The 27,986-nt window shown below is 46.8% G+C and overlaps 1 long non-coding RNA gene across 1 annotated transcript in view; it reads right to left on the bottom strand.

Moving 5' to 3' along the window:
• The window catches only part of LOC309369442, a 74,437-nt gene extending 56,205 nt beyond the window's left edge, over window positions 1-18,232 (bottom strand). Inside the window, exon 1 of the long non-coding RNA XR_014168137.1 lies at window positions 18,108-18,232. This is a non-coding gene — a long non-coding RNA (uncharacterized lncRNA). The remainder of the gene's footprint in view (window positions 1-18,107) is intronic.
• Between the last annotated feature and the right edge of the window lie 9,754 nt (window positions 18,233-27,986).

The raw sequence follows: 27,986 nt of genomic DNA, 5'->3' as shown, positions 1-27,986 counted from the left end.
GAGAGCGAGAGGGGTCGGTGCGCACCGACCCCTCTCACTCTCCAGGCTTCAGCGAAAGCCTGCATTCGCCCCATAGGACGCACACACACATTTCCCCTTCATTTTGGGAGGGGGAAAAGTGTGTCCTATGGGGCGAAAAATACGGTAAGTATTTATCACTACGAAAGACTAGCCAGGCTCCCCAGGCAATCCAATCAAGTAACCTGCCAGACAGGAGATAAACAATGACAGGAGAAAAACAACATTCAAATTTCTGTTTTAAGGCTGCCTTTTATGTGATGTAGGTATGATGTATCTGAGGGGTGGTCTTAGGTTACACCTCTTCTGTGATGTATGTATAATGTTTCTGGGGGTGGTCTTGATCTACAGGGTGGCAATTTCAAAAGTCTTTATAAGGCCTTGCGCGCCATTTTTCTGGGTCCGCCCTCTCTCCTGCAGGTGAGGGGAGCACCCTGTTGCAACAGATCAATAAAGATCAAAGCTTACTAGCTGCTTTGCTTCTCAATATTCTCTGGTTGGCCTCTGTTATAATAATAATAATAATAATAATAATAATAATAATAATAATAATAATTTATTATTTATACCCCGCCCATCTGGCTGGGCCTCCCCAGCCACTCTGGGCGGCTTCCATAAAAACCAAAAATACAGTAAAATCACACGTTAAAAACTTCCCTGAACAGGGCTGCCTTAAGATGTCTTCTGAATGTCAGGTAGTTGTTTATTGCTTTGACATCTGCTGGAAGGGCATTCCACAGGGTGGGCGCCACTACCGAGAAGGCCCTCTGCCTGGTTCCCTGTAGCTTTGCTTCTCGCAATGAGGGAACTGCCAGAAGGCCCTCGGCGCTGGACCTCTGTTATTTTCTCCTACCAATAGGGAACCTACATAAGGACTCTATATGGGCTCTTGGATACCCCATAAGGGAAAAGGGCAAATTTTTGTTTACAACACAGGCGGTTGGACTAGATGATCCTTGGGGTCTCTCCCAACTTTACAGCTCAATGATTCTGTGCCACCAGGCTTATGCAGACAATTAAAGTGAGTGTGGGGAGTCTTATACAGTTAGCTGGCAACCTTTGATTTTGATGCGCCCATGTATTTGCGGCACATCGCTTGAATGTGAATGAAATGGTGGTCTATCTGTATCTTGATCAATTGAACCAATTAACGCGGAGTTTGCAATGACCGCCAGGAATGGAAAGTGGCAGAAGGGTTTGCGCAAAAGGGATTTTGGGGGGACTGCCCGGAACAAAAGAGGTGCGTAATAACAAAAACGGTGCCCCTGTTGTTGCAGAGCCTTAGGCCTCTGGAATAAATGTCAGTGGAATGTCTGGAATTTGATGTCAGTGTTGCCAACGCGGCGAGACTAATTCTTTTTTTAAAAAAGATTTTTATTAAATTTTCAAAAATTATATAAAAACAAAACAAAACAATAATACAAACAGACAAAATTAATAACAAGTATAATCTCAATCCCTTATTTTCTTATAACTTACTTCCCCGACTTCCTCATACCTCCCCTTTCTGTATTCCAGTTTCTATTTTATTAATTCAGCAAATCCTTTCCCTTAATTTTCATTTAATTTTTGGCTTTTCTTTTTACTTATCCATTACAGCTGAAAACCACGTAATTTCTAAACCAACGTCATTCTAACATTCATTAATTTTGCAATGTTTCTTAAGATAGTCCTTAAATTTCTTCCAATCTTCTTCCGCTGTCTCTCTCCCCTGGTCTCGGATTCTGCCAGTCATTTCTGCCAGTCCCATATAGTCTATCACCTTCATCTGCCATTCTTCCAAGGTGGGTAGATCTTGTGTCTTCCAATACTTTGCGATGAGTATTCTTGCTGCTGTTGTAGCATACATAAAGAATGTTCTATCCTTCTTTGGCACCAATTGGCGGCGAGACTAATTCATGGAGGAGAGGGCTATCGATGGCTACTAGCCATGACAGCTATTCTCCAAACACCCCCACACACCCCCACACCAGGGTTATGTGGTTGCCCATTGTGCAGAAGCAAACACACCTCAGCTCCTCTCGATGTACCCTGAGCCGTCAAACATTCAACCCAACAGACTTTCTCTTTTTCTCTCCCCATGCCTACATCTGGCAATGCATTTAACAGATGGCGACATCTTTGACCGGTAGCTGAGAGTTAAAGCTGCGAGCAATCCAATTTGCCAGAAAGCTCAGATAAGTGTGGGCTTTTGTTAAAATTTGAAAAAATAAAATAAAAACAGATCTCCGCGAAGATAAGACGGAACGTACTGACAGTTCTCAGAGCCTTGACCTCAGAAGGAAGAGAGGGGACAGAGCTTCATGTAAATGAGATGATTAAATGAATCCCAACTCCAGAGAGACAAGTTTGGTCCTAAGCGCAGGGGGAAGATCTCCTGTCTCACAAGAGCAGGTCTGACTTAAGAGTCAAAAGTATCTGAGATGCTTGGCCATGGCAACTCTGCTTCCCTGTTCCTTCATGTGTAGGCACTGGCCGTAGCAGCGCTCTGGGAAGAAGACCAGGTCTCCAGCTGTGGTTAGAATCATAAAATCTTAAAAGGGATCCCACGTGGTCATCTAGTCCAACCCCCTGCAAGGTAGGAATCTCAGCTTGATAATCAGCTGGACTTTGTGATTCCTTAAACCCACGTGCCAATTTTATCATTTTGCTTTTCATCTTTCAGTTTCCCTCCATTGTTATAATGGTTTTATATGATTACAAAATGAAATAAAAAAAAAAACCACCTTTACTGAAAAAGGAAGAAACCGGAGGTGTGTTTCTTTCTTCGCTGTAAATAATTGCCCTCTGCTCCCTGCCCCGACTTCCGTGTCCCTTTCAGTTGCTCCATTTGCAGCCCTGCAGCGCTGGCAAAGCGTGCCACGACAGATTAGCGCCGGGCAGTGGCATTGCAGCCGGTGGCCCTCGAAGCTGCAGCTCATCACCCTCCAAAGCTGGATTTCGACTTCGATTTTCTTGGAAACATTCCCTCCAGCGTCTTGAGGAGTTCCCCGGCCAACTCATTTGCAGCCTCGCATGAACCCCATCTCTCAAGAGCCTCTGTCTGCCACTTTGGGTTTAACGTACCAGCTGCTCCCAGCTTCTCAGCCGCGGCGGAATTGAGGCGCCTTGTGCCGATTTCCTTGGGGCCTCTCTGGCAGCCGCAGAACTGCTCTGAGACTCATAGAACTGTAGTGTGGGGTCCCCAGAGATCGTCTAGTCCAGCCCCCCACAATGTAGACAGTCTCTCGTCCTTTATTTTGCCCGGCCAAAGGTAGCAACTCTAATCCAATAAACCGTGACGGTATTACTTTCCTCGTATATTTTTATTCATTTTCAAGTGTAATATCTAAGGACAGGATAATAGAAATGTCCTCGGCAGTGCAGGTATTTGTCATTTTTTAGTCAGTAACATTTACTGCGAAGGTTGAAGGGATGCAAAATAGATCAAATGACAATAGAACAAATAACTATCACCCCCCCCACCCTCCAGAAGACGCTCCCCGCCGCCAAATAAAATTCTCTTGTTAGCATCCGCCAGAATAACACTTCAGCAAAACTCTATTACGAGTGGGAGACAAAGAAGATAAATAAGGCCAGGGAAAATGTTTGCAAGACGAGGTAACAACATTGAATTTTGAAGTGCAGTGTACTGACAAAGGAAGAGCGATCTGAGCTCAGCCATACTGTCTAGTTCACACAAGAAAGTGTTCTTCAACAGCCTGGGATCATGGCCAGGGAGAGCTTTCTCCCTGCACCTGCAAGAGCAGTGTCCTCTCTTTTTCTCCCGTGTAGCTCCTCAAACAGCTGAGGAAATGCCAGGAAGTCTGCATCACCTCCCATTTGATCCCAGAGGTACCGGGGCCTGTGTTCATCACTTGGCACCAGGTCATTGTGACACGAGCCTTAGATTAGGCAGGAAGAACCAGATGCACAAATATCAGATGAAGGACACCTGACTTAATAGCAGTACATGTGAAAAGGATCTTGGTGGACTACAAGCTCAACATCAGTCCACAGAGTGATGCAGTGCGACCCCAGAAATGTAAGGATAGGTGGTTCAGATTTTCTGCAGTAGCCGGAAGTGTTCTTCAGAAGCGTCAACTTGATTGTGATAGATGGTCGCTCGGAGAGAGCGGTCGGAGGCTAATTACTTGTATGAAATAAATCTTCTGTTAAATGACCTCTTGCGTGCTGTTTTCTCAAGCTGGCCACCAGCCAGCTCCTGACAGTTACAGCGCCTGCTGTGGCTGCAGAAACCGATCCGGGAGAGAGATGTTTTGTTGCAGATGGGGCAGATTGTGGGGTATTTGGAATGCAATCAAAACCAACAACACATGTTTGCTAGATAGGAACGTGATAGGAGCTGGAGCTCACTGAGTTTTCCTGTAAGAGGACTCTGTGAAAGACACTCTCGCTGTGCCCTGGCAGGGAGAAGGAGTAGCTATATTTAGTCTATTGTATAATGGCATTAGGGCATTGGGCAGTTTCCCCCCAAAATCCTTTTTAAATGATTCCTAGCATGGCATTTGCCTCTTCTACAGTGGCCACACACTACGTGCACACGTTCACCAAGTCCCCCACGATCACCACAATGTCTTAGATCTCACCCAGAGACCTACCTAACCTACCTTCTGCCAATCTCTTGTCTAGACACTGTTTTGCCAGCCCTGGAGGCACTGTGCCAGTAATGTTTTGCAAAGCTGCCTTGAAACAACCAGAAAACAACAACAACCCTGAATGACAAGCCAGAGGTTAGAGGATTGCACTGGCTCCCGGTCGAGTATCGGGTCAAGTTTAAGGTGCTGGTTTTGACCTTTAAAGTCCTTTGTGGCTTAGGGCCCTAGTATTTATGGGACCGCCTCTCCTGGTATGCCCCGCAGAGGACCTTAAGGTCCATGAATAATCATAGTTTAGATGTCCTGGGCCCTAAGGAAGTCAGACTATCCTCCACCAGGGCCAGGGCCTTCTCAGTGATGTCTCCGACCTGGTGGAATGCTCTGTCCCAGGAGACCAGGGCCCTGCAGGATTTAACCTCCTTCCATCAGGCTTGTAAGACAGAGCTATTCCGCCTGGCTTTCAATTTAAACTTAGCCTGATCTTTTATTCCCCTTCCTTCCCTCCCCCTCCTCTTCTTATGAAGATTACCCGCTTTGGGATCCCACAGCTAATTCTCCCCTGGTCTCCTCGCTGGCCCAAGTGGGACTAATTTAGCCAGCTAGCCCTGGTGATCATCTAATGTTTATTGAATGGCTTTACCCCTAAATTGATTTTTGAATTCAGAATTTTTGTGCTATTTTTTGTTGCATCAATTAAGTGTTTTAAATTTGTTGTTAGCCACCCTGAACCCGGTTTTTTGAACCGGGAAGGGCAGGGTATAAATAAAAATTTATTATTGTATTAGGAGACCAGGGTTAGAATCCTTACTTGAAGCTCAAGGGGCGACGTCAGCCTAACCTACCTCACAGGGTTGTTGTGAGATTGGAATGGGACGAAGGAGAACCTTGAGCTACTTGCGAGGGGGGGGAGGTGGGACATAGATAGACGAGGGTCCCATCTTCTGGCCAGCGGACGTTGGCTCAGCTCCACAGGCTGGACATCCAACAGGTGCAGCAGGCGGGTGCCGTGTGCGAGGAGACTGCCGCCTGGGACCGCAGGGGGAAGCCACTTTTGTGCTTCAGGCTTTGCAGAGCCTGGATCCTGTCACACTGAGCAGTCGTGGGGAAAGCGAGTTGGAGCAGGGTGTGGGGGAAATTGACAATTTAATGGGGCGTCTGATGAAATAATGACTGTTTTAAAGTCTGGCAGAGCGCGGCGGCTGTCCTATTAAAGAGACGCTGTTCCTAATCGGCAGCAGTTATTACTTCGGCGTGGGTTGGGGTGGGAGGCGGGGGGGGGGGACCTTCACGGGCTTCAACGGCAGGAGGCTCAGCGCTCAGCTCTGCACGCAAGTGAAAATTCAAACACCCCCTCTTTTGTGCAGAAAAGGATCAGAGGGGCTGGAGAAGAAATGAGGACCAGGAGTTGGGCTGGGGGTGGTTAAAGTCCTATCCAGAAGGAAGGAAAGGACAGGATGTTGGAATGCAGGATTTAAGGTCAGGTGGAAGTTTTGTTGATGAAGGTAAAGAGAAGAAATAAGAAATTAGAATATAAGAATAGCTTGCTCGATCAGCCCAGTGCCTCATCTGGTCCACCCTCCTGTTCTCACAGGGGGCAACCAGAGGTCCATTCTTCTTTGGCGATTCCTCATAGCCGAGTAAGATTGTTTTCCATAAACACGGTTTTAACAGTGAGTCCGCAAGTGACTGTGGAGGCCAATTCTGGACCCACACGTCCTTCCACAGCGGGGACATTGGTTTCCAGGCGGGAGTTGATCACGGCGTGGATTTGCCAAGCGTGCCTTCCTCTTAGCACGTTTCTCCCTTGCGTCCTGAGTTCGAGTGTCTTCAAAGCCCACAACACCTTTGGTGAAGGCTGTTCTCCCACTCTCCTGTATGTGAGTGTCTGAGGGCCCTGCTCCTTCCTGCCACTCACCATCTGGCCTGGGGCGGGGCCTGAAGCCTCATAAAGGACTGCTGGACTCTGCTGCCCGGGAGGACTCTCCTGTATGCGAGTGTATGGGGTCCTGCCCCTTCCTGCCACTCACCATCTGGCCGGGGGCAGGGCCTGACGGGCCTCACTAGAACAGTTGCTGTCACTGCTGGAGGGCTGCAGAGTGCTTTTAAAATGTTAAAAAAATTTTATTTTGAATTTTTTGTATGTTGGGGGGGGTGCGGTGGAGGTTTATTGGGCCTGGGAATTTGTTTGATTTTATGTTTTTGTAATTTTTGTAATTTTTATTGTTTTTTGTTTGTATTGTTGTATTTGTGTGTTTTTTTGTTGTGTTTTTTAAAGGGGTTATTTTGCTCTGAAGGGGAGGGGTCAGGGCTGCCAGGGAATGGGCCCCAGCCCACAAAATGGCTGGGATATGTTTCACAGGGGGGAATGCACTGGGACAACCGATCTCAGTGATCACGGGTAGGAGGAGGAGTTACGCTAAGACCAGACCATGTCATTACAGAGGAGGCAGGTTTAGTCGTTGTCTGAGGACTATCCCTGCCTCTGGGTCTGGTCCTAACCGGATGAATACTAGAATCAGCAAGGGATACCCACATGACCTGAAAGTGTTGCTGTGCAATGCCAGGTCAATGATTCATAAGACCACTGCCATCCATGACTTGATCATGGATGGAGGACTTGACCTGGCATGTGTAACAGAGACTTGGTTGGATGAAGCAGATGGGCCTGTCCTTGCCGCTGCTTGTCCACCAGGTTTCTCTTACGCACAGCAACCCAGGTCATGTGGGCGGGGAGGGGGGGTTGCAGTGATTTTTAGGAAGTCATTAGTTTGCACCAGGCGTCCTATTGGGAAGACCCAGTTTTCTGAGTGCATGTTCTGGAAGTTGGGCAATAGGGGCAGTACAGGATTCCTTTTGGTGTACCGACCTCCCCGCTGCACCAAGGATTCCCTGCCTGAGCTGCTTCAGGTCGTCCTAGGGGATTTTAACATCCATGCCGACACGACCTTACAAGGGGCCGCTCGGGACTTCGTGGAAAGCATGGCCTCCATGGGGCTGTCCCTGAATAAGTCTGGCCCAACCCATAGCCGCGGACATGCCTTGGACCTGGTGTTTACCTCTACAGATGTTGGTGATCTGACACTAACTAAAAGCGAAACAAAAGAAGTGCCATGGTCAGATCACTTCCTGGTGCAACTGGACTTCTCCGCAACCCTTCCCCTCTGCAGGGAGGTGGGACCGATTTGGATGGTCCGCCCCCGCCACTTAATGGATCCAAATGGTTTCCAGAGAGTGGTAGGGGATGCTTTATCCCATGTTGATGGCCTTTCAGCCGATTCCCTGGTGGCCCGCTGGAATGTGGAGTTAACCAGGGCTATTGACTGTTTGGCTCCGAAGCGCCCTCTCCGATTGCATGAAGCCCGGAGAGCCCCGTGGTTTTCCACAGATCTGAGGGCAATGAAACAATCGTTGAGACGGCTAGAGCGCCGGTGGCGGATAACTCATTCTGAATCTGACCGGACACGGGTTAGAGCTCAACGTCGAGCCTACCAAGTAGCGATAGCGACGGCGAAGAAGACTTTCTTCACTGCCTCTATTGCATCTGCAGAAAACAGCAGCAGGAGACTCTTTCAGGTGGTTCACAATTTAGCGGAACCACCTGTAACATCGAGGCCCAGTACGGGCCACATGTTCTCCTGCAATGATTTTGCAAATTTTTTTGCAGATAAAATCGCTCAGATTCGGGAAGAAGTAGACTCCACCGTGGGAGCAGGGCCGGGGCGGGAGAGTGCTAGAGTCCTGTCTGGTCAAGTTGTGTAGGATCAATTTCAATCTGTTACCTCCGAGGATGTGGACAGGCTGCTTGGACGAGTGAAGCCAACCACCTGTCTCCTGGATCCTTGCCCATCCTGGCTTATAAAAGCTAGCCGGGAAGGACTGGGCGATGGGCTTCGTGGGGTGGTGAATGCTTCCCTCCGTGAGGGAGCCTTCCCAGACCCGCTGAAAGAGGCGGTTATCAAACCGCTTCTTAAAAAACCATCTTTAGATGCGGCCACAATGGCCAATTATCGCCCAGTCTCAAACCTTCCATTCTTGGGCAAGGTGATTGAGCGAGTGGTTGCTGAACAACTCCAGGCACGCCTGGAAGAAGCGGACCATTTGGATCCCTTCCAATCGGGATTCAGGCCTCATTATGGGACTGAAACTGCCTTGGTCGCACTGGTTGATGATCTCTGGCGGGCTAGGGACAAAGGTGAGAGCTGTTTCCTAGTTCTGCTGGATCTCTCAGCGGCGTTTGATACCATCGACCATGACATCCTTCTGGACCGTCTTGAGGGGCTGGGAGCGGGGGGCACTGTCATACAGTGGTTCCGTTCCTTCCTCCTGGGCCGTGTTCAGAAAGTGGTGGTGGGGGATGAGTGTTCAGACCCCTGGCCGCTCACTTGTGGGGTGCCTCAGGGTTCTGTCCTCTCCCCCATGCTTTTCAACATCTACATGCAGCCGCTGGGAGGGATCATCAGGAGGTTTGGGCTGGGTGTTCATCAGTATGCAGATGATACCCAGCTCTACCTCTCTTTTAAATCAGAACCAGTGAAGGCGGTAAAGGTCCTGTGTGAGTGTCTGGAAGCGGTTGGAGGATGGATGGCGGCTAACAGATTGAGGTTGAATCCTGACAAGACAGAAGTACTGTTTTTGGGGGACAGGAGGCGGGCAGGTGTGGAGGATTCCCTGGTCCTGAATGGGGTAACTGTGCCCCTGAAGGACCAGGTGCGCAGCCTGGGAGTCATTTTGGACTCACAGCTGTCCATGGAGGCACAGGTCAAATCTGTATCCAGGGCAGCTGTTTACCAGCTCCATCTGGTACGTAGGCTGAGACCCTATCTGCCTGCGGACTGTCTTGCCAGAGTGGTACATGCTCTGGTTATCTCCCGCTTGGACTACTGCAATGCGCTCTACGTGGGGCTACCTTTGAAGGTGACCCGGAAACTACAACTAATCCAGAATGCGGCAGCTAGACTGGTGACTGGGAGCGGCCGCCGAGACCATATAACACCGGTCTTGAAAGACCTACATTGGCTCCCAGAACGTTTCCAAGCACAATTCAAAGTGTTGGTGCTGACCTTTAAAGCCCTAAATGGCCTCGGTCCAGTATATCTGAAGGAGCGTCTCCTCCCCCATCGTTCTGCCCGGACACTGAGGTCCAGCTCCGAGGGCCTTCTGGCGGTTCCCTCCCTGCGAGAGGCCAAGTTGCAGGGAACCAGGCAGAGGGCCTTCTCGGTGGTGGCGCCCGCCCTGTGGAATGCCCTCCCACCGGATGTCAAGGCGATGGACAACTACCTGACATTCAGAAGACATCTGAAGGCAGCCCTGTTCAGGGAAGTTTTTAATATGTGACATTTTAGTGTATTTTTCATTTCTGTTGGAAGCCGCCCAGAGTGGCTGGGGAAACCCAGCCAGATGGGCGGGGTACAAATAATAAATTATTATTATTATTATTATGGAGCGCTCGCAGGTCAGTGTTTCCCAATTGTCGGTGTTTATACTACATTTTTAAATATTTGCCTTGAGATAGTCTTTAAACCTCTTTTGTTGACCACCAGCATTACGCTTTCCATTTTTAAGTTTGGAATAGAGTAGTTGCTTTGGAAGATGACAATCAGGAATTTTGATTATGGTGGAAACTAAGTTACGACTGTGAAATGACTAAAGTTTAGAGTAAAGTTTTTATTCTGAGGATCGATGGAAAAGTGAGCTAATAACAAATACCCTAAATCTAAAATACAATTTGATGAAAGTACAAAAACGTAGGAAACAAGGTATCAATTTGCTGTTATTTTTCTTTATTGTAAAGGATGCAGGGGGTGGAGGATGCGGGGAAGTCCAGTGGATCATGAAAAACTGTTTGTAAAACGTGAATTTTTTCCTTTTATAATCTTCTTTTTCTTCTTTTTTGTAAAGTCGCTTTTGTTGAATTATTGACGATTGGGAAAAAGCAATAAAAAATATTATTAAAAAAAAAAGAAAGGAAGATGACAATCAGGCATCTGCACAACATGACCAGTCCAACAAAGTTGGTGTTGAAGTTGAAGAATCATTGCTTCGACACGGGTGATCTTTGCTTCTTCCAGTACACTGGTATTAGTTCACCTGTCTTTCCAAGTGATGTGTAAAATTTTTTGAAGCTACTGTTAGAAGAGAGGGAGGAAAACTTTATTCTACCCACTTTATTCCTTTAATTGATAACTTAAGGATATTTGAGCAGCCTTTGGGGATCCTGGTCCAACGCTACAGTTCCGTGATGGGAAAGCTCATAAAATAAAAATAAAGAAATCACAAAGTTGGCAACTGTGAGAGTGAGGATTAACCCTTCCCTCTCCAGAAAGATTGTCCCATTCAAGGAGGGAAGGACCTGCCAAGTTGCCATATGTCCTCTTTTTCCAGGAAATGTCCTCCTTTTCATGGGTAGGTAAAATGAGAGTGATCATAGTGATCCATAGTTAAAAGTAAAGGTAAAGGTAAAGGGACCCCTGACCGTTAAGTCCAGTCGCGGACGACTCTGGGGTTGCGGTGCTCATCTCGCTTTATTGGCCGAGGGAGCCGGTGTACAGCTTCCGGGTCATGTGGCCAGCATGACTAAGCTGCTTCTGGCGAACCAGAGCAGTGCACGGAAACACCGTTTACCTTCCCACCGGAGCGGTACCTATTTATCTACTTGCACTTTGACGTGCTTTCGAACTGCTAGGTTGGCAGGAGCTGGGGCAGAGCAACGGGGATTCGAACCGCCAACCTTCTGATCAGCAAGTCCTAGGCTCAGTGGCTTAATCCACAGCGCCACCCGTGTCCCTTAGTTAAAAGTAAAAAGTCTGCAAATGTGTCCTCTTTTTTTTGCTCTTCAAAATATGGCAACCCTATGACAGCGGCCACTCAGAGTGGCTGGGGAAACCCAGCCAGATAGGCAGGGTATGTATGTATGTATGTATGTATGTATGTATGTATGTATAAACAAACAAACAAACAAACAACAACAACTGCAAGCTGGATTTGAGCACCAGAGCCATTCTCTCCTCCTGTGGCTTCTGGCAACTGTTATTTTGAAGCATTGCTGTCTGCAAGTGAAGAGGCAGAGCAGAGCTATCTGGGCTTCTTCTCTGCAAATTTGGGAGGAATCCATGGCCAGGGGAAGCGGGCAAAAGCATGTTTCTCCATTCAGGGAGGAGAGGATGATTGATGGCTACTAGCCATGATGGCAAGACCCTTGCTCATCTCTGTCGCCCTCCTCTGCCCACGTTCCAGCTCGTCAGCATCCTTCTTCAATGCATAGAATCATATTGGATCATAGACTTGGAAGGGGGCCTCGAGGGTCATCTAGTCTGACCCTCTGCAACGCAGGAATCTCAGCTAAAGCATCCAGGACAGATGACCATCCAACCTCTGCTTAAAAACCTCCAAGGGAGGAGAGTCCACCATTGCCCAAGGGAGTCGGTTCCACTGCAGAACAGCTCTTGCTGTCAGAAAGTTTCCTTTCTCGCAACTTGAAGCCACGGGTTCGAGTCCTACCCTACAGAGCAGGAGAAAACAAGCTTGCTCCATCTTCCAGGTGACAGCCCTTAAGATATTGGGAGATGGCTCTCATATCTCCTCTCAGTCTCCTCTTTTCCAGGCTAAACATACTTACCTTCTTCAACTGTTCCTCATAAGGCTTAGTTTCTAGAACGTTGATCTGTTGATCACGTGTACAGTGGTACCTCGGGTTACCATACGCTTCAGGTTACAGACTCCGCTAACCTAGAAATAGTACCTCGGGTTAAGAACTTTGCTGCAGGATGAGAACAGAAATTGTGTGGTGGCAGCAGCGGGAGGCCCCTTAGCTAAAGTGGTGCTTCAGGTTAAGAACGGACCTCCAGAACGAATTAAGTTCTTAACCCGAGGTGCCACTGTACTGCTAGAAAGCCAGGTGTCCCCCATCCTATTTTTGTGCATCTGGTTCTTTCTTCCTAAGTGCAGAACTTTAACTTTGTCCCTACTGAATTTCATTTTGTTAGCTTGCACCCTGCTCTCCGATCTGTTCAGGTCGTTTTGAGTTCAGATTCTGTCTTCTGCGGCCTTAGCTACCCCTCCCAGTTTGGTGTCATCTGCAAATTCGATGAGCGTCCCCTCCATTCATTCATCCAAGTCACTGATAAAGACATTGTGGTTGTGCAAGCCGACAACCCCAAAGCCATTAAGCACGTGATAAACGACCTCTCTAAACCACAGGCACCTAGAAGCTAAGTCTGACCCCTGGCCCATCTAGGCCAATTCTGTCTGCACGGACTGGCAGCCGTGATTGGCACCAAGTCTGCTGCCCCGAGTTCCTTGAAAGGGAGAGATTATAGCGTCGCCAGGAGCCAGCAACAGTTAACTTAAACCTTATTAAAGTCAAGATGTATGTGGGCAGGAACTCAAGTGTGTGTGTGTGTGCTTGTGTACTTGTACACTGGGAAAGCTTTTAAGCCTGCCAGAAAGGGAAAACGATCCCCCCTCCCTTCAAAACCCTTTCAGACTCCACAGGCCCCCCTCCCCCCGTGTTCCCGCTTTCCCCTCCATTAGCTGCCCACACATTGCTTTCTTTCTTTCATTGCACGTGAAATGTCAGGATGACAGCTCTACTCACCAGAACGGATCGCCTACTCAGCCCGTCTCTCTGTTCTGCTTCGGATCGGGCCTCCTCCTTCCAGATCTATGCCTCCCAATATGGCACTCCCCCAGAACATCCAGACCCTCCAGGTATCCCTTTTTCCCGGTTTTACAGAAGCTGCCCCTGTTTCCGATCTGAACCCAGAACGCTCAACTTTTCCTTGTTGTTGTTGAGTCGTTTAGTCGTGTCTGACTCTTCGTGACCCCCTGGACCAGAGCATGCCAGGCCCTCCTGTCCTCCACTGCCTCCCGCAGTTTGGTCAAACTCATGCTGGTAGCTTCGAGAACACTGTCCCACCATCTCGTCCTCTGTCGTCCCCTTCTCCTTGTGCCCTCCATCTTTCCCAACATCAGGGTCTTCTCCAGGGAGTCTTCTCTTCTCATGAGGTGGCCAAAGTACTGGAGCCTCAGCTTCAGGATCTGTCCTTCCAGTGAGCACTCAGGGCTGATTTCCTTCAGAATGGAGAGGTCTGATCTTCTTGCAGTCCATGGGACTCTCCAGAGTCTCCTCCAGCACCAGAATTCAAAAGCATCCATTCTTCGGCAATCAGCCTTCTTTATGGTCCAACTCTCACTTCCATACATCACTACTGGGAAAACCATGGCTTTTAGGACACCCCTATTTTTGTGGGAGAAATGTTGAAGTATATGGAACATCTCTCCCCACCCCACAAATCTGCAAACTCCCACCCCCCCGGGACAATTCAAACTGGATCCCGAAAGAGCATTGGAAAGTTTGGCCACCAGTGTGGGGGTCATGTCTTCAAAACCAACATTTTTGGGGGTGGGGTGGAGCCCAGTGCAAATTTCTCAGCTATCTTTGCAAACCTAAGCAAGTTGACTGTGTCCTCTGATGCTTTTAAATAAAGAAGGCAAGGTGCTGAGATATGATCACATTACGAGAACTCAAGTATATAAAAATTATTTATTAATTGCCTTTATATCCCATTCCTTGCCCCGTGCAAGAAGCTCAAGATACCATACCCTCCAGCATATTTGTCTGATGAAAATAGGGACGTCCCATTCCGTAATGATAATTTTACTATTTATACCCCACACATCTTATTGGGTTGCCCCAGCCACTCCGGGCAGCTTCCAAAATAGATAAAAATATAATAAAACATTAAACATAAAAAATTATTCCTATACAGTACAGGATTGCCTTCAGATGGCTCAGGGGTTGGATAAATCCATCCATCCATTTCTCCAATGAAAATAGTAAAAAGTATAGGGACCCTTGACTGTTAGGTCCAGTCGCGGACGTCTCCGGGTCATGTGGCCAGCATGACTAAGCCATTTCTGGCGAACCAGAGCAGCACACGGAAATGCCATTTACCTTCTCGCTGGAGCGGTACCTATTTATTTACTTGCACTTGACGTGCTTTCGAACTGCAAGGTTGTCAGAAGAGGGACTGAACAACGAGCGCTTACCCCGTCACGGGGATTTGATCGGCAAGTCCTAGGCTCTGTGGTTTAACCCACATCCCCCAATAAAAATAGGGATGTCCTAAGGAAAAGCGGGATATTCTGGGATCAAATAGGAAACTAGGACAGCTTCTCTAAATCAAGGAAGTCCCTGGAAAACAGGGGTCCTTGGGGGGTCTGAGATACAGTGGACGCTCGGGTTGCGAACGTGATCTGTGCAGGAAGCACGTTCGCAACCCACAGCGCTGCATGTGAGCATGTGCGGGTCGTGATTTGGTGCCTCTGCGCATGCACAAAGCGTGATTTAGTGCTTCTGCACATGCGCAAGCGCCGTGCACAACCTGAAGTGTCTGACTGTACATGTTTCTCTTCCTCCTCCTCCTTTACTTCCCTACAACAACCCTGTGAGGTAGGTTGGGCTGCAGTGATTTGAAGATGCCACAGGCTTGAAGCTGTTATGTACTGAGTTGAATAGGATCCAAAATGCAGCAGTCGGACTGGTCCTAGGACAATAGGTTTCAAAATGCAGCAGTCTGATTGGTCCTAGAACAATGCAGCAGTCTGATTGGTCCGCAGGAGCCACCCAATCCAGCTCCAGGTGGGAGTGAATCCACAACCTGATTGGCCTACAGGAGAATCCCGGAATTAGCCAATCACGTGGGGCCCATTGTGTAAATAATGTATATAAAGCAGACATTCTGGAGGAACTTTCATTCCTCCTCACCACTATGAGCTGAATAAAGAGCATGAAATATCCACTCTCGACTCCAAGTATATTTCAGAAGCCAACCTTGAACATGCACCCAAAGTCTGAGCGTCCTGCCCTGGCACTGCTGACCCTCCTGGGTTGCCCCGATGCTCCCAGCGGGTGGGGGTTTAGCTGCCCTCCCTCCTTCCTGCTCCTCATCTCGCCTCGCCTCTGTTTGCAGGAACCGGGAGCTGCCGGCCTCTCGCCGGGTTTGTCTGTCTTCATTAATCAGACATTGGATTTCGCTTTATTTTTAAATAACGGAGCCCAGATTAGCGCGGCCTGCTTGGCAAGCTCTGCCTGAGGGGCCCTGTCTGCACCGAGCTGTTTTCGCTCTGGAAAGAGCAGCTGCTGCAGTCAAATCCACAGGTGGCAAAAAACAATTTCCTTCTTTCTCTCCCTCGGTTCCTTTTTGCTTTCAAAGGACTATGCCAACCTGGTGGAGGGGCGGAGGCGGGGAAAGAAAGTGGCTAGAGAAAAGCTTTTATCCTACAGGGACAGACTTTGGTCATCTTTGGCAATAGGGTGCTCCTAGTGAAGCCAAAAACTGGCACCTCCAAATGGAAATAATAATAATAATAATAATAATAATAATAATAATAATAATAATAAATTTATTAATTATTCCCTGCACATCTTGCTGAGTTTCTCCAGCCACTCTGGGCGGCTCCCAATCAAGTGTTAAAAACAATACAGCATTAAATATTAAAAACTTCCCTAAACAGGGCTGCCTTCAGATGTCTTTTAAAGAGAAGATAGCTGCTTATTTCCTTGACATCTGATGGGAGGGCGTTCCACAGGTTGGGCGCCACCACTGAGAAGGCCCTCTGCCTGGTTCCCTGTAACTTTGCTTCTCGCAGGGAGGGAACCGCCAGAAGGTCCTTGGAGCTGGACCTCCGTGTCCGGGCAGAACGATGGGGGTGGAGACGCTCCTTCAGGTCTACTGGGCCGAGGCTGTTTAGGGCTTTCAAGGTCAGCACCAACACTTTGACTTGTGCTCGGAAACGTACTGGGAGCCAATGCTCATCTGGCTGGATTTCCCCAGCCACTCTGGGCAGCTTCCCACAAAGATTAAAAATACATTAAAATGTCACACATTAAAAACTTCCCTGAACAGGGCTGCCTTCAGATGTCTTCTAAATGTCAGGTAGTTGTTCTCTTTGACATTTGGTGGGAGGGCGTTCCACAGGGCAGGTGCCACTACCGAGAACAGTGTCCGGGCAGAACGATGGGGGTGGAGACACTCCTTCAGGTATACTGGACCAAGGCCATTTAGGGCTTTCAAGATCAGCGCCAAAACTTTGAATTGTGCTCGGAAACGTACTGGGAGCCCATGTAGGTCTTTCAGGACCGGTGTTATATGGTCTCAGCGGCCACTCACCCAGGGACTTCCATGATTCTTCTCTAAAACCTTCAGGTCATGAAAGACGATGGCCACGCTTCCACCATCATAGACAAGATCTTGACCATCGATGTGCGCCCAGGGTGGGAACAAGGAACCAGGATCACATTTCAAGAGGAGGGAAACCAGGTCATGCCACCTTGGGCGCGAGGGAGGAGAGAGGCTGCTTAAATCTTGGAGAGCCCCTGCCCATGATTGCATCTCAATATTTGCTGTTAGTAGAAGAATGATTCCGACTCGAGGGTTACCTCGCACGACCCTGTGCTAAAGTTAGTCCCCACGAAACTGGAGCGGTAATTCTCTTTTTTTAAAAAAATAATTTTTTATTAGATTTTCCACAATGATAACACAAACCACAAAGCAAAATGATACACAAAAACAGGTAAAAAGGAAGAATAAACAGATAAACAATAACAACAAACTTAATTCTTCACAAATCCAGCCTTTTAAACATCTTGGTTGACTTCCTCAAATCCCTCCCTTCTGAGTTTCCTTGTAATTAGAAGTAACAGCTTTCCAATATCATTATTAAACTAAAACAATTTCCAGTTATAGTCCATCTGATTCACTTTTCTTAACATTTTAAATCCCATTTATTTAACTATAACTTAGTTTAATCCTAGGCCTATTTGTTTCTTTCAAGTAATTTCTAATTTTTTTATATTACAATATTTATTCAAATAGTCCTTGAATTTCCTCCAGTCCTCTTGAAACTCCTCTTCTCTCTGGTCGCGGATTCTTCCAGCCAGGTCAGCTAGCTCCGAAAAGTCCATCATCTTCATCTGCCAATCTTCCACTGTTGGTAGTTCTTGTGTCTTCCAATTTTTAGCAAGTAATATTCGGGCAGCCGTTGTGGCATACAAAAATAATTTAACATCTTTCTTGGCAATTTGGAACCTGTTATTCCAAGAAGGAGCAATAATTTAACATCTTTCTTGGGCAATTAGGAACCTGTTATTCTTTCTTGGAGCAGTAATTCTCACAGGGCTTGCTTCTGGGCAGGGGCAACACTCCTGGCCCCAGCCTCAATAGCTGTAGCATGAGCAGTTTTTCTCTGGACTGCAGCCACGGGTTTTATAACGTCAGGTCGAAATCCAACCGGTGCAGCACTTGGTTGTTTTGGGGGTGGGGAGGTGGGACCGGCCTTGCCCCTGTGTGGGCACGCTTCCCACCTTGTAGTGGGCAAAGGGGCCAGTGGATCCCATCTTCTGCCCTCCCTGTAGATGCCAGGGACAACCATTGGGTCTGAACCCCACACCCCCTTTGGGCTTCTTCCTGCGTTTCGTTCCAGGGCCCAAACATCTGTGGGAATGTTCTGGGGTGCAGGAGAGGATATATTGACTAATTATATCCTTATCCAACTTGTGCTAACAAGTTCCCAAAATATCAGCAGAGTTTATAAACATTCCCCTTTTAGTTTGCAACAGTAACGTCTGCACAGGTTCGCTAGAACCTCTATAATAATTACTCTGGTAATTTCCCCTTTGATCCCTCTTAAAATACAAGACACTACACAAGTCTTTATAAAAGTATAAAAGAGTTTACTCACGTTCTGTTCACAATATGATCCCAGAAGGCACACAGACTTAAAAAGGTAAAATACATTTAGAATCTATCTTGTAGCAAGATAGTCCTTATCTCCTCTCTTGGCTGGGAGCCAAGAGAGCATCCTTAGATGTTTCCTCATCAAAGGAAGATGGCAGCGAGAGAGGCAAGAGGCAAGAGAGGCAAGAGAGAGAGATGGCTGCCTGCCCTGTGCTTTTATCATTACCTGCACAGGTGAGGCCACACCCACCTCTGGTCACATGCGGAGGAAGTCCGTCCCCAGGAAGTTTACCTGCTTGCTGGACAGACATCCCTCCCCATGTTCTAACATGTACACTCTAGGAATATTGTCATTGACTGCTCCTGTGTTTACATCCCACAACATCATCCCAGCAGACATCATTTTCATTGTCAAGGAGAAGATTCACCCCAGATTTAAGAGAGAATGCGATAACCTGATCCATAGATCAGGTCCACTGGCTTTTCTTATGTTCTTATGCAAAGGGCCAAGTGTGGACTCCCAAGGGGCCATGGCTGAGGGTCACCTCGTGTCTCAGGAACTGGTTTAAGGTTTAGTGTCAGGCAAGGAACCCACAAAGTTTCCCCAGTTCGATTCCGGGATCTCAAAGAGCAAGGCTGGCTCATAGTGATTCGTTCAGTCAATCTATTGCATCTTTCCATGTAGCTTGCAATCACCGTATAAAGCCCAGCAAAACTACATAACGCATCAATTTAGCTGTGGACATTTATGGCTTCCTGGGAATTTTTTAATGCATAGTTTTGATTCAACTGTGGGCACCACAGTTTAAGAAGCTGGGAAGCTGGGAAGCGAGCAGAGGAGGGCAACCAAGATGATCAAGGGACTGGGAACTAAGCCTGATGAGGAATGGTTGAAGGAGTAGGGTGCATTTAGCCTGTAAAAGAGGAGACTGACAGAAGATACAAGAGCCATCTTCAAATATCTTGAGGGCTGTCACATGAGTAGGGACAATTAAAATTTAGAAAGAACTATCTAAAGGTAAAAGCTCCCTTCATTAAAGGGGGTTGGACTAGATCAGGCTGTGACCAACTCCCAAGAGACTGTGATCTACTCACAGTTAAAGACTGGCAGTAATCTACCCCTTTTTGAGGGGTTTAGGTCAAAGTTGTTGAGTTTTTTTTTTAGGGAGTAGGAAAGACCCGTTTTTGTGGGGTGCAGGATGTATATGAGCTTCTTTGGGGGGGGAGCCAGTGATCTACCACAGACGTCCAGTGATCTACCAGTAGATCACCATATACCTGTTGGACGTGCCTGGACTAGATGATCCTTGGGTCCCTTCCAGTGCTATGATTCTATGATTTGTTAGATTGCTGCTTATCTATTTTACCTTCTTTGTCAGCTAGAGGCTATTTTTGCACAGGCAAATCATAAATCTAGCAAACACACAACTGTCTAAAATAAAAAAATCAATCTTCACATAGCAAAGACAGCATGACTTGACAGGGCGTCAGCGAATTTTTTTAAAAAGCACAGCGAAGTACTAAATGCAGCTGCTAGATCCCAACTAGAAAAAGCAACAGCAGCAAAGTTTGGCTGATGGAAGGAGATTGTTGAGCTTTGCTGGGGATGGAATTATATCTGGAGGGTGCCACAACCGAAAAGGCCCTGCCCCTTCTCCAATGCTGAAGATCTTAGTCCAGAAGATGGGTCTCTTATGAGCCGAGAGGAGACCTCGCTGCTGGAGCCTGCTGCCAGTCAGAGCGGACAGCATTGGGCCATTGGCTCAAGTTAGCGCAATGCAGGTTCATGCCTGTCTTCTGAAGCCCATTGTAATCTTGGCCGAAAGTGGCCTTGCTGGTTGGATGAGCTAGCCACACACTCTTAAAATTTTAGAAGGAAAAGTAGGTATTTGTAGAGAGGGGCCTTGTGGGGAGGACAGGGCCCCGAGTTCCAAACTCTGTCACTTATAAAGCTGGGATTTCTGTGCCACAGAGAGTTGGACTGGATGACTGTTCCAACTCAGCTCTATGATTCCATGAAAGGAAGGCTGGCTGTGGCCAGCCCTCTGGGGCAGGGTTGTGGGTTCCAATCCCTCCCAGTCGTAGGTGTAGCTACCCCACATTCTCATGTGCACAGAAACACATGCAAGCTCCCCAGAAATCAGCACTCATCAAATGATAAATCGGATGACTGGGGGAAGAGGCAATTTGTCTCCCCCTCAGGGCACTGGGCCATGTGGAGAGGTTTAAACCTCTTTGCGCCCTCAATTTTGCTGCCCAAATTTGATGGAGCTCTGAGGGTGAAGGCAACAGGCCCCTTCTCTGGGAATCAGCCGTCCCTGCTATGCTATGAAGGGAGCGCTGTGCTCGCGTAAGCTTTCCAAGGCCATCATCACCTCCACCACCACCAACTTCACCTCCAACCATGAACGAGAAACAAACAAACAAGCCCCCCAACGAGGGAGAAAAGCCATTCTTTCCCACAGGCTCCCTCAGGATTGGTTGCCATCAGAGCAGTATCCCGTTGGGAGGTTTCCATGGCTACCTGGGGGACCTTGGCAACCGGAACCTACTGGGGATGTGGATGCAACAGGCCTTCCATGTGCGCAAGAGCACATGTTTCATAACACCGATAATAATAGTAGCAGGGCACCTTGAAGCCACTCGCTGGGCAGTGCGCTGGCATTAATGCTTTCTTAGATTCCTGCAGAGATGAAGGCGCAGAGAACTGGGAGGAGGCTCAGCAGAGCATCTCCTGCACCCGGGCAGAGGGCCTGTACCTGTAGCATCAACAGGTGTGCGCTCTCTCGCTCTTCTTTCTTTCTTTCTTTCTTTCTTTCTTTCTTTCTTTCTTTCTTTCTTTCTTTCTTTCTTTCTTTCTTTCTTTCTTTCTTTCTTTCTTTCTTTCTTTCTTTCTTTCTCCTTCCTTCCTTCCTTCCTTCCTTCCTTCCTTCCTTCCTTCCTTCCTTCCTTCCTTCCTTCCTCTCTCTCTTTCTCTCTTCTTTCTCCTTTCTTTCTTTCTTTCTTTCTTTCTTTCTTTCTTTCTTTCTTTCTTTCTTTCTTTCTTTCTTTCTTTCTTTCTTTTTTAAAGAAAGTATTAAGCAGTTGGTCCCTTACCTTTCTCGCCCTGATCTGGCCACGGTGATCCATGCAACAGTCACCTCCAGGCTTGATTATTGTGTTCCAGGAATTTATGTATAGGTTGGGGGGGGTTGCCCCTCCAGCAGATCTCATGCACATGCAGCCCACTACCAAAATCAGCACAATCGCTTTTGTGACTTTTGTGATTTGTCCCCACAAAACACTTCATCACAGTTTTTCCTGTCTATTCAAAGGGCCTTTGCTGCACAATACCAAATGTAAGAATTCACTGACAAATGTATTTATGTACTGGCTCACTGGAAAACTTCAGAAATTCATATAGACATGTGAGCTCAGCTACTCAGCAGCCCCTCTGCCTGGGTGATAATTCCTGGCATCCTGATACCTGAGTGCCAGACAGGTAGCCATTCCAGAAATAACAAACTCAGATGAAGACAAAAGCATGTGATGAACTTGGCTGGGAAACAGGGAAATGGAAATATCTTTTTTGTGACACTTGATGGGTGTTTGGTGGAGGGCAAGGGGAACCATGGGGCAGGGTCCAGGATGCTCAGATTACTGCCACCAGACCTCCCCTTTCATGATGTAACCATGATGTATTAGTGATGTAGTTTGGGGGGTGTAACATGGGGATTAGCAGCTAATAAAAGTTTGGGGGCTCTTTTGTTTGGGGCTTCCATCTTGTTCCACCTTGTGGCAGGTGGGAGTCCTGTCACAACAGTCTTCAATAAAGACCAAGCCAACTGGCTGCTGTTTTGCTCTGGTATTCCTGGCTGGTGTCCTTGTGTTTTTTTTGTCCAAGGGAGCCCTCAGATTTCTCCCTTAACAATTGTAACTCGCTCTACGCAGGGCTGCCCCTAAAGCTGACCCAGAAACTCCATTGGGTGCAGAATGCCGCGGTGAGGCTCCTTACAGGGTCCTTGCCACGGGATCACATTCATCCAGTGCTTTACCAACTGCACTGACTCCGGGTGGAGGACAGGGTCAGGTTTAAGGTGCTGGTTTTGACCTTTAAGGCCATATGGGACCGCCTCTCCTGGTATGCCCCGCAGAGGACCTTAAAGTCCACAAATGACAACACTTTGGAGGTCCCAAGTCACAAGGTGGTTAGATTGGTTTCAGCTAGGGCCAGGGCCTTTTCAGTACTGGCCCCAACTTGGTGTCACAAGAGACCAGGGCCCTGCAGGACTTGACATCTTTCTGGAGGGCCTGCAAGACAGAGCTGTTCCGCCTGGCCTTTGGTTTGGACTCAGTCTGACCCTTATGTTTCCCTCCCCTTATAGTTTTGATCTATGGGCTACTTTTAAAATGAGGCTGCATTTTAAATTGTATTTTAACCTGTATTTTAAATTCGTTTCCCCCCCCCCCCCATATTATGCTTTTATTGTAATTTTATTGGTGTTAGCCTACCTGAGCCCGGCTCTGGCCAGGGAGGGTGGGGTATAAATAAAATTATTATTATTATTATTATTATTATTATTATTATTATTATTATTATTATTATTATTTTCTTTCTTTCTTTCTTAAGTGCAGCAAAGCTACATGAGCACTGGTTTGCCCCCGGATCAAAACTCCTGTTTCCAGATCTCCTGGAATCTCAGCCTGTCTCTCCCCTCTTCCTCCCATCTCTCTTTCAAAAATGGAATTAAACCCCTGGATAGTAATAATTATTATAATAATAAATTTTATTTATACCCCGCCCTCCCCGGCCAGAACCCGTCTGGAGCCGCCCTTCTCTGTGTGCCCATTCTAGCAAACAGGAAACGTTGGACTTGGCTGCTCTGTCTGGATATCCTACGCTTATGCAGTTTGAAAGATCTGAAGGGAGGGGGGCAGAATTGGAGAGCCAGCTTCAGGGTCTGCTGTTTGCTTCACATAGTCTGCCTCCCTTTTCCCCTGACTGGATTACCACACCCAGTAGGGTCACCACCCAGCGGTCGTAAAAGAAAATTGAAAAGCATAACGCTGGTGGTCAACAAAAGAGGTTTAAAGACTGTCTCAAGGCAGTCTCTGAAGAAGTGTGCATGCACACGAAAGCTCATACCAAGAACTAACTTAGTTGGTCTTTAAGGTGCTACTGGAAGGATATTTTTTTGTTTTGTCTCAAGGCAGATTTTTAAAAATGTAGTATAAACACTGACAACTGGGAAACACTGGCCTGCGAGTGCTCCAGTCGGAGAACAGCCTTGACCAAAGGTGTCATGGGCTTGGAAGACACTCGAACTCAGGACGCAAGGGAGAAACGTGCCAAGAGGAAGGCATGCTTGGCAAATCCACGCTGAGATCAACTCCCGCCCGAAAACCTATGTCCCCACTGTGGAAGGACGTGTGGATCCAGAATTGGCCTCCACAGTCACGGACTCATTGTTAAAGCCATGTTTATGAAAGACAATCTTACTCGGCTACGAGGGATTGCCAGAGAAGAAGACTAGGAGCCTGAGGAATGTAGCTGCTGGAATAAACAAAAATCTGCCCTGAACAAAAATCTGAACACAGGAGCCCTTACAGAGTCCTTTGTAGGTTCTCCATCGGTTGGAGAAAAGAACAGAGGCCAACCAGAGAAAACTGAGAAGCAAAGCAGCTAGTAAGCCTGGTCTTAATTGATCTGTTGCAAGAGGGTGCCCCCTTCACACGCAGGAAAAGAGGAGGACCCCGAACAAAGGTGTGCCTGCCCCTATATAGATATTTTAAATTGCCTGCCCTGGAGCTCAAGACCACCCCTTCATACATCATACATACATCACAGAAAGGGTGTAACCCAAGACCACCCCCCACAAACATCATACCTACATCACAGAAAAGGTGGTCTACAACATAAATTTGAATGTCATTGTTTTTCCTGTCTGCCAGGTTATCTGATAATGCCGTATCTGATAATGCCTTTCCTGGTAGTCTGGCCATTCCTTTGAGATGGTGATTTCTTAATTCCTGAGACAATGGGAAAATTCCCTCACCCCCTTCCTCCTTGCAGAGAAAACATTCTATGTACGTACTAGATTTGTACATTTATGAAGGAACATTTATTATATATATAAGACCTTACATTTTTTACTTCACTGCCATCACCCTCGGATTATTCTATTATCTATAAAGTGCCTTGCGACCCTTCTCAGAACCTGTCAGTTGCACAGCGCTCAAGATCCAAGGGGCATCGCGCCTGGGATGGTGGTCGTGGGGTCCTGCGAAATGACAAGCCCCCTTCCAGCTGACTGACAGCCAGGCCAAAGGTGCTTTGCTCAGCGTGAGAGCAAAGTTCCTTCCTCGAAAGGTCAGGTTTCCTGGGAGACAGGACCCTTGCCTAGTTGTGACAGCTGGCCCCACGTGCTCAGAGGCAGGGGGCGCCCCATGCCTTGCCCTGGGCATCGGGGGACAGACTGTCCTTGTCTTTCATCCAGGCTATGCATGCTTCATACAAGGTCTGAACAGGCTAGATAGGATTTCTGCTTGCAGGGTAGTGGGTAAGAAGCAAGATGGCGGTTTACGGGCACTTATGGGAGCAGTAAGGGACCAAGAAGGGGGGGGGGACTTTATAAAAGACTGGGGGAAATTCATGGATTATCTGAAATGTTATTGTACACATAGATAAATTCATTAGCAGGATTAATTTAAACCAGTGGTGTCCAAACTTTTTTCAAAGAGGGCCAGATTTGATGAAGTGAAAGGCTGTGAGGGCCGACCAAAGGACCGACCAAAGTTGTTTTTTTAGGATTGAAGTTGTTGAGGATTTTTTTAGGATTTTACCCCAGGAAATAAACTGCCACGGGGCTGGATTAAACCGACCAGCAGGCCAGATTAGGCCCCTGAAACTGACTTTGGAGACCTGGGAGAAGAGGCAGTAGAAGAGGACTGGAAAAAATTTAAGGACTATTTACAAAAAAATTATAAGCTATATGAATGTTGAGAATTTGCTAAGCTTTTGGACAACAAGCTTCAGATATTAAACTTTAATTTTGTTGGAACTTAAGTTAGGATGGTGAAATGTCTAAAGTTCAGGGTAAAGTTTTTATTTATAGGACTGTTGGAAAAGTGAACCAATAATATTTACCCTAAATCTAAAATACAATTGATGAAAGTACAAAAACACAGGAAACAAGGTATTAATTTGCTGTTAACTTTCTTTATTGAAAAAGATGCAGGGGATGGAAGATGTGGGGAAGTCCAGTGGATTATGAAAAATCGTTTGTAAAATATGATTGCCTTTTTCTTTCAAATAATCTTTCTTCCTTCTTTCTGTAAAACCGCTTTTGTTGGATCTTTGATGATGTATTTGACCTTGGAAAAAAGCAATAAAAAATATTATAAAAAAAAAATATGAAACTGACTTTGGACATGCCTAACTTAAACCAAACAAACTGGGGAGTAATTGTTAATTGGAGTAATGAAGGAGATGTAGTGTTATAAATTTAAAAATATAATAAACCACAAAAGGAGTGTGTGTGTGTGGGGGGGAGAAGTCAAAATACATATTTTGTGGAAAATATTGGATAATAATAATAATAATAATAATAATAATAATAATAATAATATACCCTGCCCATCTGGCTGGAATTCACCAGCCACTCTGGGCGGCTCCCAACAGAATATTAAAAACATGATAAAACACCAGTCATTAAAAACTTCCCTAAACTGGGCTGCTGTCAGGTGTCTTCTATAAGTCAGATAGTTGTTTCTTTCCTTGTCATCTGATGGGAGGGTGTTCCACAGGGTGGGCGCCACTGCCGAAAAAGAGGGGAAGTCACTGATATCTTAAGGATGTAAAATGTAGAATTGTAGCATTTGTTATGGATTGGGGGGTGGGCCGTGTTGGGATACTGCCAGGGAGACGGGGGCATCAGGCAAGCCCCCAGTTGGCTCCGGACAATCACCGGTCTCCCGTGGAACAGCATCAGTCAATTAGCAACACGAGCCTCAGGTACATTCTGAGACCCGTGCACACTCTGTCAGCAGAGGGTATAAATCATCCACAACGGAAGATACAGACAGAGAGAGTTGTGCAAGCATTTTTACAGCATTTATTCAGTGTGTTCAGGAACAAAGGAAAACATGACGGCTTGCCTTCGTGTCCAGCAAAACAGCCGTAATACAAAAGCTATATACAAATGCTATGATTAAATGGGCACAAGACATTGGTCATGATATTATGTTTGCTGACTGGGAACAGTTATGGACCACTGGTGTTAAATTCACAGCATGTAATGCCTTAAAAGAAAACATAATGAAAATGATTTACAGGTGGTACATGACCCCAGTCAAGCTTGCAAAAATTTACCATTTGCCCAATAATAAATGCTGGAAATGTAATGAGACTGAAGGTACCTTTTACCACCTTTGGTGGACCTGCCCAAAGATCAAAGCCTTTTGGGAGATGATCTATAATGAAATTAAGAAGGTCCTTAAGTGGACTTTTCCTAAGAAACCTGAGGCTTTTCTCCTGGGCATGGTTGGCCAATTGGTGCCAAAGAAGGACAGGACTTTTTTCATGTACGCTACCACAGCAGCAAGAATTCTTCTGGCAAAGTATTGGAAGATGCAAGAACTACCTACTCTGGAAGAATGGCAGACAAAGGTGACAGACTTCATGGGACTGGCAGAGATGACTGGCAGAATCCGAGACCAGGGGAAAGAGACAGTGGAAGAGGACTGGAAGAAATTCAAAACATATCTTAAAAACTGTTGTAAAATTGAGGAGTGTTAAGATGTCAAGGGGTAAGAAGCAGAGAATTACAGCTGTAACTAATAAGTTTAAGGAAATTTAATGAAAGGGAACTAATAGACAAATTGACTAAAGGGTTGCTAAAGAATTGCAGAATAAGGATGCAGTGAAAGGGAGGTATGGGGAAGTCGGAGGAAAGAAGGTGTATGAAATTAAGGTTATGAAATTATATATGTTTAATGTTTTGTATGTTTTTGTTTTGTGCTGTGTTTGTTTTTTATTATGTGTTTGAAAAATGAATAAAAATTATTTTAAAAACAAAAGCTATATACAAATGGACGTTCCCAGCAGACAGTGCTGGGAGTAAACAGGCATGTGATACACAACACTCATGCCTGACCCTTTTAAGGTGGAATAGAACTATATCCTAACAGGCGGGACCTCCCCTAAACCTTTTGATGATTTGGGATGTGAAGGGAGAGATACAAGCTGTAGATGAGTTCCAGAGCTAGCCTATGCAAAACGACCTGGCCAAGCTAGGGCCATTAAGAAACAAGAGAGGTCCATTGAGAGCCATTGGCAATGGGAGAGAACTGTCCTTCCTCTTTGCCCCGAGGCGTGGAAGGAGATTGGGGGCTTGGAAGGTTACCAGGGGAAGTGGGTGTGAGGTGATGGGAAAAGAGAGTTATTAGCAAGGTGTTTTGGGAAGAGGAAGGAAGAAGAGAAACTGGGAACCATCTTGGGCAGGCTGGCTGAAGGCTGGCTGGCTGGGAGAGATGCCTTGGTCTCCAGGTCTGCACTGCTATGGGGGACAAGTACCTCTTGAAAGGACCATGCTGTAAGATCTGGACTCCCTCCGTGTAGACGGAAAGTGTAAATAGGGGACTAAGCCACCTTTCT

Source organism: Podarcis melisellensis (assembly GCF_964234715.1).
Source record: "Podarcis melisellensis genome assembly, chromosome: 4".
In the NCBI taxonomy this organism is placed as follows: Eukaryota; Metazoa; Chordata; class Lepidosauria; order Squamata; family Lacertidae; genus Podarcis; species Podarcis melisellensis.
The sequence above is the reverse complement of the archived record's forward strand: the minus strand, read 5'-3'. Positions and strand labels throughout refer to the sequence as shown.